The sequence below is a fragment of the Phocoena sinus genome, chromosome 21 (assembly GCF_008692025.1).
Source record: "Phocoena sinus isolate mPhoSin1 chromosome 21, mPhoSin1.pri, whole genome shotgun sequence".
Lineage (NCBI taxonomy): Eukaryota > Metazoa > Chordata > Mammalia > Artiodactyla > Phocoenidae > Phocoena > Phocoena sinus.
Window position 1 is genome coordinate 33,349,631 of NC_045783.1, and position 9,216 is coordinate 33,358,846.

Sequence of the window (9,216 nt, forward strand, 5' to 3'; positions counted from 1 at the left end):
CCCATGGTGTCCATACGTTTGTTCTCTCCATCTGTGTCTCTATTTCTGCCTTGCAAACTGGTTCATCTGTACCATTTTTTCTAGATTCCACATATATGCGTTAATATATGATACTTGTTTTTCTCTTTCTGACTTACTTCACTCTGTATGACAGTCTCTAGGTCCATCCGCATCTCTACAAATGACCCAGTTTTGTTCCTTTTTATGGCTGAGTAATATTCCATTGCATATATATGTACCACATCTTCTTTATCCCTTCGTCTGTCAATAGGCATTTAGGTTGCTTCCATGACCTGGCTATTGTAAATAGTGCTGCGATGGACATTGGGGTGCAAGTGTCTTTTTGAATTATGGTTTTCTCTGGGTATATCCCCAGTAGCGGGATTGCTGGGTCATATGGTAATTCTATTTTTAGTTTTTTGAGGAACCTCCATACTGTTCTCCATAGTGACACTAACAATTTACATTGCCACCAACAGTGCAAGAGGGTTCCCTTTCCTCACACCCTCTCCAGCATTTGTTGTTTGTAGACTTTCTGATGATGCCATTCTAACCGGTGTGAGGTGATACCTCATTGTAGTTTTGATTTGCATTTCTCTAATAATTAGTGATGATGAGTAGCTTATCATGTGCCTCTTGGCCATCTGTATGTCTTCTTTGGAGAAATGTCTATTTAGGTCTTCTGCCTGTTTTTTGATTGGGTTGTTTGTTCTTTTAATACTGAGCTGCATGAGCTGTTTATATATTTTGGAGATTAAGGCTTTGTCCGTTGATTTGCTTATAAATATTTTCTCCCATTCTGAGAGAGTTGTCTTTTCCTCTTGTTTATAGTTTCCTTTGCTGTGTAAAGCTTTTAAGTTTCATTAGGTTCCATTTGTTTATTTTTCTTTTTATTTCCATTACTCTAGGAGATGGGTCAAAAAAGATCTTGCTGTGATTTATGTCAAAGAGTGTTCTTCCTATGTTTTCCACTAAGAGTTTTATAGTGTCCGGTATTAAATTTAGGTCTTTAATCCATTTTTAGTTTATTTTTGTGTATGGTGTTAGGAAGTGTTCTAATTTCATTCTTTTACACGTAGCTGTCCAGTTTTCCCAGCACCACTTATTAAAGAGACTGTCTTTTGTCTACTGTATATTCTTGCCTCCTTTGTCATAGATTAGTTGACCATGGGTGCGTGGGTTTACATCTGGGCTTTCTATCCTGTTCCATTGATCTATATTTCTGTCTTTGTGCCAGTACCATATTGTCTTGATTACTGTAGCTTTGTAGTATAATCTGAAGTTAGGGAGTCTGATTCCTCCAGCTCCATTTTTTCCCCTCAAGATTGCTTTGGCTATTCGAGGTCTTTTGTGTCTCCATACAAATTTGAAGATTTTTTGTTCTGTTTCTGTAAAAAATGCCATTGGTCATTTGATAGGGATTGCATTGAATCTGTAGATTGCTTTGGGTAGTATAGTCATTTTCACAATGTTGATTCATCCATTCCAAGAACATGGTATATCTCTCCGTCTGTTTGTGTCATCTTTGATTTCTTTTATCAGTGTCTTACAGTTTTCTGCATACAGGTCTTTTGTCTCCCTAAGTAGGTTTATTCCTAGGTATTTTATTCTTTTTGTTGCAATGGTAAATAGGAATGTTTCCTTAATTTTGCTTTCAGATTATTCATCGTTAGTGTATAGGAATGCAAGAGATTTCTGTGCATTAATTTTGTATCCTGCAACTTTACCAAATTCATTGACTAGCTCTAGTAGTTTTCTGGTAGCATCTTTAGGATTCTCTATGTATAGTATCATGTCATCTGCAAACAGTGAAAGTTTTACTTCTTCTTTTCCAATTTGTATTCCTCTTATTTCTTTTTCTTCTCTGATTGCGGTGGCTAGGACTTCCAAAACTATGTTGAATAATAGTGGTGAGAGTGCACATTCTTGTCTTGTTCCTGATCTTAGAGGAAATGCTTTCAGTTTTTCACCATTGCGAATGGTGTTTGCTATGGGTTTGTCATATATGGCCTTTATTATGTTGAGGTAAGTTCCCTCTCTGCCTACTTTCTGGAGAGTTTTTATCATAAATCGGTGTTGAATTTTGTCAAAAGCTTTTCCTGCATCTATTGAGATGATCAGAAGAATAAAAAATATGGTTTTTATTCTTCAATTGTTAATATGGTGTATCATATTGATTGATTTGCATATATTGAAGAATCCTTGCATCTCTGGGATAAGTCCCACTTGATCATGGCATATGATCCTTTTAATGTGTTGTTGGATTCTGTTTGTAAGTATTTTGTTGAGGATTTTTGCATGGTGTGCAATTTTCTTTTTTTGTAGTATCTTTGTCTGCTTTTGGTATCAAGGTGATGGTGGCCTCGTAGAATGAATTTGGGGGGGTTCCTTCCTCTGCAATTTTTTGGAAGAGTTTGAGAAGGATGGGTGTTAGCTCTTCTCTAAATGTTTGATAGAATTCACCTGTGAAGCCATCTGGTCTTGGACTTTTGTTTCTTAGCAGATTTTTAATCATAGTTTCAATTTCATTACTTGTGATTGGTCTGTTCATATTTTCTATCTTCCTGGTTCAGTCTTGGAAGGTTATACCTTTCTAAGAATTGTCCATTTCTTCTAGGTTGTCCATTTTACTGGCATAGAGTTGCTTGTAGTAGTCTCTTATGATGCTTTGTATTTCTGTGGTGTCTGTTATAACTTCTTTTTCATTTCTAATTTTATTGATTTGAGTCCTCTCCTTCTTTTTCTTGATGAGTCTGGTTAAGGTTTTATCAATTTTGTTTATCTTCTCAAAGAACCAGCTTTTAGTTTTATTGATTTTGCTACTGTTTTTTTGTTTCTATTTCATTTATTTCTGCTCTGATCTTTATGATTTCTTTCCTTCTACTAACTTTGGGTTTTGATTGTTCTTCTTCCTCTTGTTCTTTTAGGTGTAAAGTTAGGCTGTTTATTTGAGATTTTTCTTGTTTCTTGAGGTAGGATTGTATTGCTATAAACTTCCCTCTTAGAACTGCTTTTGCTGTATCCCATAGGTTTTGGGTTGTCATTGTCATTTGTTTCTAGGCATTTTTTGATTTCCTCTTTGATTTCTTCAGTGGTCTCTTGGTTATTTTTTTAAATTTTTATTTATTTTCTTTTTGGCGGTTTTGGGTCTTTGTTGCTGTGTGCGGGCTTTCCTCTGGTCATGGCGAGCTGGGGATACTCATGCGGTGGCTTCTTGTTGCAGAGAATGGGCTCTAGGCGCACGGGCTTCAGTAGTTGTGGCACATGGGCTCAGTAGTTGTGGCTCGCGGGCTCTTGAGTGCAGGCTCAGTAGTTGTGGCGCACGGGCTTCGATGCTCCACAGCATGTGGGATCTTCCTGGCCCAGGGCTCAAACCCGTGTCTCCTGCCTTGGCAGGCAGATTCTTAACCACTGTGCCACCAGGGAAGCCCTCTCTTGATTATTTAGTAGCATATTGTTTAGACTCCATATGCTTGTGTTTTTTACATTTTTTTCCCTGTAATTGATTTCTAGTAATTGATTGTAATTGATTTCTAATCTCATAGTGTTTTGGTCAGAAAAGATGCTCGATATGATTTCAATTTTCTTAAATTTACCAAGGCTTGATTTGTGACTCAAGATATCCTGGAGAATGTTCCTTGTGCACTTGAGAAGAAAGTGTAATCTGCTGTTTTTGGATGGAGTATCCTATAGATATCAGTTAAATCTATCTGGTCTGTTGTGTCGTTTGAAGCTTGTATTTCCTTATTAATTTTCTGTCTGGATGATCTGTCCATTGGTGTAACTGAGGTGTTAAAATCCCCCACTATTATTGTGTTACTGTCGATTTCCTCTTTTATAGCTGTTAGCATTTGATTATGTATTGAGGTGCTCCTATATTGGGTGCATATATATTTATAAATTTTCTATCTTCTTCTTGGATTGATCCCTTGATCATTATTTAGTTTCCTCCTTGTCTCTTGTAACATTCTTTATTTTAAAGTCTATTTTATCTGATACGAGTATTGCTTCTCCAGCTTTCTTTTGATTTCCATCTGCATGGAATATCTTTTTCCATCCCCTCTCTCTCAGTCTGTATGTGTCCTTAGGTCTGAAGTGGGTGTCTTGTAGACAGCATATAGATGGGTCTTGTTTTTGTATCCATTCAGCAAGTCTGTGTCTTTTGGTTGGAGCATTTAATCCATTCACATTTAAGTTAATTATCGATATGTATGTTCCTATTACCATTTTCTTAATTGTTTGGGGTTTATTTTTGTAGGTCCTTTTCTTCTCTTGTGTTTCCCACTTAGAGAAATTACTTTAGCATTTGTTGTAGAGCTGGTTTGGTGGTGCTGAATTCTCTTAGCTTTTGGTTGTCTGTAAAGCTTTTGATTTCTCTATCGAATCTGAATGAGATCCTCCCGGGTAGAGTAATCTTGGCTGTAGGTTCTTCCCTTTCACCACTTTAAAGGTATCGTGCCACTCCCTTCTGACTTGTAGAGTTTCTGCTGAGAAATCAGCTGTTAACCTTATGGGAGTTCCCTTGTATGTTATCTGTCATTTTTCCCTTGCTGCTTTCAATAATTTTTCTTTGTCTTTAATTTTTGCCAATTTGATTACTATGTGTTTTGGCATGTTTCTCCTCGGGTTTATCCTGTATGGGACTCGCTGTGCTTCCTGGACTTGGGTGGCTATTTGCTTTCCCATGTTAGGGAAGTTTTTGACTATAATCTCTTCAAATATTTTCTCTGGTCCTTTCTCTCTCTCTTCTCCTTCTGGGACCCCTATAATGTGAATGTTGGTGTGTTTAATGCTGTCTCAGAGGTCTCTTAGGCAGTCTTCATTTCTTTTCATTCTTTTTTCTTTATCCTGTTCTGCAGCAGTGAATTCCACCGTTTTGTCTTCCAGGTCACTTATCCATTCTTCTGCCTCACTTATTCTGCTACTGATTCCCTCTTGTGTAGTTTTCATTTCAGTTATTGTATTGTTCATCTCTGTTTGTTTGTTCTTTATTCTTCTAGGTCTTTGTTAAACATTTCTTGCATCGTCTCGATCTTTGCCTCCATTCCTTTTCCGAGGTCCTGGATCATCTTCACTATCATTATTTTTAATTCTTTTTCAGGAAGCTTGCCTATCTCCACTTCATTTAGTTGTTTTTCTGGGGTTTACCTTGTTCCTTCATCTGGTACATAGTCCTCTGCCTTTTCATTTTGTCTATCTTTCTGTGAATGTGGTTTTCGTTTCACAGTCTGCAGGATTGTAGTTCTTCTTGCCTCTGCTGTCTGCCCTCTGGTGGATGAGGCTATCCCTAAGAAGGTTTAATTTGGGTAGCCATCTGGTTTTTCAGGGATGGGGTAAAAATCACAATGGATTTGACACGGTATCATTGGATGTGTCCTTTCTATGCTGTCATCCAGACCAGACTCTCACATTGGTCAGCTGTCCTGGTGACCTGCTGAATAGGACAGGCCCAATGCCTGGAAAGTGCCCTTAAAAATGGTTGCTCTTGTTAAGAATCATTCACCAGGTTGCAAGTTCTTTGACCTACTCTTGCAACTTTTCTGTAAGTTTGAAATTACTTCAAAATAAATAGGTAAAAACTGAGTTATTCTCTTGGAGTAGTAATTCTACTTCTGAATATTTAGCCCAATGAAATAAAAAATTTAAATTCTCATGCAAGAAAACAATATGTGCAAGATATTATCCTGACTATCTAAACACTGAAAATGATATATGTCCAAAAATAGGGGAAGAGTCCTATATAATATGTCAGTATAATGCAACACTGTGTAGCCATTATCATGACTATAGTGTAATTGTATAGAATATCAAAATCAATCATAAATTACCTTACCCGAAAAAGTAGAAAACAAATTTGTATATGAACTATGATATAAACTATGTAAGCACCACATATGAGTGTAATAAAGATTGGGAAATGATCAAAAGTGGAGTGCTGTTATGTGCTCGGCCCCGGGCGTCCCCGGGAGTCCCGACCAGCAGGACAAATCCTTGTGAGTCCGAGGAGGAACCTGTAGGGGTTGAAAAGAGAAGAAGGGGCAGGAGACGCGAAAGAATGGAGGCAAGACAAAATCCTGATCAAGCCTCAAACCTTTATTGTTGCAGTAGCTGTATTTATACAGTACAGAGAAAGGGGGGCGGGATCCAGAATAAGGGAAGTACTTGGCAAATTATCATTGGTGCTGCGTGCGCGGGCTTTCGTTGGAAGCGCGGGCTTTCGTTTTTAGGCGCGGGCTTTTATCTCATTAAGCAGGAAGAGAAGCAGGATGTCGGCCATCTTCTAATGGCGAAAACTTCTTGGCTCCCAACACTGTTATTTATTTCTTTTTACATTTTAAAAAATAAACTTTATTTTTAGAACAGTGTTAACTTTACAGAAAAAATGAGAATGTATCATATTCCCTGCACCTACTGTTCCTATTAGCATATTAAATTAGTATGGTACATTTGTCACAATGAATGAGCCAAAACTGATGCATTATTATTATTTTTAATTTTTTAATTTTTTTTAATTGAGGTATATTTGTTTTACAATGCTGTGTTCGTTTCTGCTGTACAGCGAAGTGGAGTTCCCTGTGCTATACAGCAGGTTCTCATTATGGAGTGCTGTTGTTATTATTATTAATTTATTTATTTTTGGCTGTGTTGGGTCTTCATTACTGTGTGCAGGCTTTCTCTTGCGGTGAGCAGGGGCTACTCATTGTTGCGGTGCACTGGCTTCTCATTGCGGTGGCTTCTCTTGTTGTGGAGCACAGGCTCTAGGAGTGCGGGCTTCAGTAGTTGTGGCACATGGGCTCAGTAGTTGTGGCTTGTGGGCTGTAGAATACAGGCTCAGTAGTTGTGGCACACGGGCTTAGTTGCTCTGAAGCATGTGGGATCTTTCTGGACCAGGGTTCAAACCTGTGTCCCCTGCATTGGCAGACGGATTCTTTTTTTTTTTTTTTTTAATTTTTATTTATTTTACTTTTGGCTGTGCTGGGTCTGCCTTGCTGAGCACGAGCTTTTCTCTGGTTGCGGCGAGTAGGGGTCACTCCTCATTGTGGTGTGCAGGCTTCCCATTGCCGTGGCTTCTCTTGTTGTGGAGCACGGCCTCTAGGCACGTGGTCTTCAGTAGTTGTGGCACACGGGCTCAGCAGTTGTGGCTCGCGGGCTTTACAGTGCAGGCTCAGTAGTTGTGGCGCACGGGCTTAGTTGCTCCGCAGCATGTGGGATCTTCCCGGACGAGGGATCGAACCCATGTCCCCTGCATTGGCAGGCGGATTCTTAACCACTGCGCCACCAGAGAGGTCCCTGGAATGCTGTAACTTTTGATGCATTTTTAAAAATACTTTGAAATTGCTTTAATAAAAAGAGACTTACTGACTTTGCACTGGATCCAGGCTAGTCTGAGTGCGACCAGCCGTTTCTCTCTGACTCGGGCAATGGAAGGGCAGGCCTGGTCAAGAGGAGGCAGGCTTGTGTGCCGGAGGGTTATGAATTTTCCTTAATCTGTTATGGAAAGTTATGGAGTTACCCATGAATGTGTTCAGACACTCCTAGAATACATCTCTTGTTTAATCAATTCCTTCCTGGAGGGAATCGACTTGCTCAGATTAGCCTCTTGATTCTTTAAAACAGAACTTTCTGTCCCATCAGAAAGAGAAAGAAAATACCATGATATCACTTATACGTGGAATCTAAAATATGACACAAATGAACTTACCTATGAAACAGAAACAGAGTCACAGACATAGAGGACAGACTTGTGGTTGCCAAGGGGGAGGCGGGTGGGGGGGGATGGACTGGGAGTTTGGGATTAGCAGATGCAAACTATTATATAGAGAATGGTTAAACAACAAGGTCCTACTGTAGAGCACAGGGAACTATATTCAGTATCCTGTGATAAGCCATACTGGAAAAGAATACACAGAAGAATGTATGTATATGTATAATTGAGTCACTTTGATGTACAGCAGAAACTAACCCACCACTGTACATCAACCCTACTTCAATTTTAAAAAAAGAGCGGGGTTTCCCTGGTGGCGCAGTGGTTGAGAGTCCGCCGGCCGATGCAGGGGACACGGGTTCGTGCCCTGGTCTGGGAAGATCCCACATGCTGCGGAGTGGCTGGGCCTGTGAGCCATGGCCACTGAGCCTGCGCGTCCGGAGCCTGTGCTCCGCAACGGGAGAGGCCACAACAGTGAGAGGCCCACATACCGGAAAAAAAAAAAAAAAGACCTTTCCATCCCTAAAAAATTGAGTTTGAAACATAACCCCTAGTTTCAGCCTTTCAGGAGTCTTTTTTTTTTTTTTTTTTTTCCTTTTTGCGGTACGCGGGCCTCTCACTGTTGTGGCCTCTTCCGCCGTGGAGCACAGGCTCCGGACGTGCAGGCTTAGCGGCTGTGGCTCATGGGCCCAGCCGCTCCGCGACACGTGGGATCATCCCGGGCCGGGGCACGAACCCGTGTCCCCTGCATCGGCAGGTGGACTCTCAAACACTGCGCCACCAGGGAAGCCCTCAGGAGTCTTTAAATAAGCACGTGTCCACTGTGCCCCTGTGAGCTGTCCTCCCTGTGACATGTGAGCTGTGCCTCTGTGGTGAGAACCTGTGGGTGTAAATCAGAAATTTCACCCTTTTTCCTCTGAAATCAGTTGCACCACTGTGGCCAGTTTGCCTGAGCTTTAGCTTCTTTCTGTTTCAGATGAGAGCTGTAAATTCACAGGGTTGTTATTTGACTCAAATAAGACAGCACGGGAAAGAAAAAGCTCTCAGGCCGATGACATGCTATGGGTGATTTCATAAGCCATTTCATAAACTTGTTTTTGCAGCTTCGTCCCTCTTATATCTTTCCTCAAATGGAAAATCCTTTGTAGGGGAAAACCTCTCCCTCTTTTTTCTACCTCAAATTTTCTCAAACTGTCTTTGAGTGTCACACTTATGAAAAATATCAATGCTAACGATGTTTTTCTTTTAAAAACAATATTACCGCACTAAATGTAAGATAAAAATGCAGGAAGAGAAGAGTATATGGGAAAACTATTTTCTGCTTCATTTTCCTGTAAATAAAACTTCTCTAAAAATGTTTATTAATTTTAGAAATATTTACTTGAAACTGCAAAAGATGGCCATTTCTGATATAAAATTATATAATAATATCATATGCACGTATACACATTTGACAAATTGTAAACAAGAAATTTTAGCTCTAAGATTACTTTTTAAATTGATTTTAAATA